At 29.9% G+C, this 2,252-nt stretch overlaps 1 protein-coding gene across 1 annotated transcript in view; it reads left to right on the top strand.

Moving 5' to 3' along the window:
* The first annotated feature begins 1,635 nt into the window (after positions 1-1,635).
* LOC106792676 (lactosylceramide 4-alpha-galactosyltransferase-like) overlaps positions 1,636-2,252 on the top strand; it is a 13,581-nt gene continuing 12,964 nt past the window's right edge. The window contains exon 1 of the mRNA XM_014759173.1: positions 1,636-2,066. The gene's annotated coding sequence lies outside the window, so the exon portion shown is untranslated. The remainder of the gene's footprint in view (positions 2,067-2,252) is intronic.

Here is a 2,252-nt window from a genome sequence, read left to right as displayed (position 1 = left end):
ACATATAAATATAATATATTATTACGAGCCGACCTGGGTAGCCCTGGGAAGAAAGGCAAGAATCCCCGTTACCAAGCGACACGGGGTTATTTACGGGGTGAAGCTATGGGGTAGTAATTCCTACAGACAGGTTGTACTTAGTCTAAATAAAATTACTATCCTTACACTTAACCGTGCCCGTGAGAAAGGTCTTACAATATACGTATATATCATATAAAAATATAAATTATGTTATATTATTATCGAAAAAAAAAAAAAATTAACTTCAACAAAATCTATTTTTCTAATAAAATCGAAAGTTCATAACACTTCTATGAAATAACAAAAAAAAAACAATTTCGATGAGATACGTAAGAGAATATATTGCAAATTTACGAAAACAAAAAATATTCAATATAATTTTCTAGAAAAAGAAAATGAAAATATATAGAAAAAAGATAACTACAAAAAAGAGTGTATAAAGAATAAGAATAAGAGAAGAAACACACGGAATATTAATTATTAAAACGTTTCCAACATTCGTTTAAAGTTCTTTGCATGTTCTTCGAATTAGAACTTCCCATGCATAAATAAAAAACATCTATTGGCTAATCCTCCCTTCCCTTTTCTTTTCTCTCCCTCTCTCTCTCTCTCTCTCTCTCTCTTTCTCACCCCCTCTCTTTCTATCTCTCTGTCCTTATTTATTCTTCCCTTCCTTGTTTATTACCTATATCTGTCTCTTTTTAACTATATAACAAAGAGAAATAGAAAGAGACAGAGACAGAAACAAAACGAGTGTATGAGTGAGTGAGACAGACAGAGTGAGAGAGAAAGAGAGAAAGAGAGAGAGTGAGAGAGACCACCGAAGTGAGTGAACCAACCCGGTACGAGTATTGTCGAAGTATAAAAGGTAATGCGCATGCGCATAGTAAAAACCATTTCGACCGCACAGCTCGAGATGCGGATAGAGAAGAAGAAGTCGGGTGCATCGTGTCGCGTCTGTTGGTTGGTTCTGCATTCAGGACCACCATAATATAAACCACCACCACTATTATTATCACCATCAAAACGAATAACCACGATCGTATATAACAAAACATTAGGGGTTAGATTTATTAATCTAATTATTCGATATCCTGATAAATACAATCGAATAAAAAGGATTTATTATTATCATCGTTATTGTCATCTCGTTATTGTTATATTTAAATATTAATATTAATTAATTGATTTTATATCGTCGATGAGGAAGAAAATAATTATTAGAAGATTAAAGATATGTGACGAGGAAATATATAGAAATAGAATAATTATATTAACCAATGATGGACGACGACGATTAAGTTTAAGAGAGGATAATGGGAAATCATTAAATTTTTATTTAACCAAAAGAAAACGGAGGAAATCATTCCAGATCCAAACGAATAATAATAATAATAATAATAATAATAGTGTTAGTAATAGAGAGAGAGAGAGAGAGAGATAAATGAAATGATAGAAATAAATCGTGGAAGAAATTGATGGTGTTTATCAAATAATTGTGGTCTCATCCCGTGTTGGTGGTGGTTTTTATTTAATCAAAAGAAAAAAGAGAAATTATTTCAGATCCAAACGCGAATAATAATAATAATAATAATAGTGATAGTAATAGGAAATAATAATAGAAATAAATCGTGGAAGGAAATTGATGGTGGTTTTTTTTTTTTTTTTTTTTTTATAACAATTGTGATCATCGGTTGTGTTCAGATTGTAGATGTTAATAGGACAAAATAAAAGAAATTTGAAAATATTTAACAGATGAAATGAGATATTGTTTTGTTAGTATTTCGATTAAAAAAATGAGAGTGAGTGAGAGTGTGTGTGTGTGTGTGTGTTAGAGAGAGAAAAAAAAGAATCAAAACAGCAGATTTGTTCCATGGAATTGATAACGATCGTGTTTATTTTAATTGTTATTAATAAAATGAGTATATGCATCAAGATGACGAATAGAAATAAGGAAAATAAAGAAGATACAAATACCAAGGAAGAACAACAACAACAACAGAGAAAAGAATAATAATTTCTTTAACCGAAATTAAATTGGCAAGGTAAGGAAAAGAAAAATGATGATGATGATGATGATGATGACGACGATTTGCGTTACATTGTATCGTTTGAATATTTTCATCAATTATTAGGATGAATTAAAATTTCGTGAGATTTATTGTGTTACAAATTGTCTTATAAAATGCATAACGGATTATTGTTCTTTTTTTTTTTTTTTTTTAAAATTT

This window comes from Polistes canadensis, unplaced genomic scaffold (genome assembly GCF_001313835.1).
Source record: "Polistes canadensis isolate GaletaPanama2010 unplaced genomic scaffold, ASM131383v1 scaffold_550, whole genome shotgun sequence".
NCBI lineage: Eukaryota > Metazoa > Arthropoda > Insecta > Hymenoptera > Vespidae > Polistes > Polistes canadensis.
Note: the sequence above shows the minus strand (reverse complement) of the source record. Positions and strands in the feature narration are given on the sequence as shown.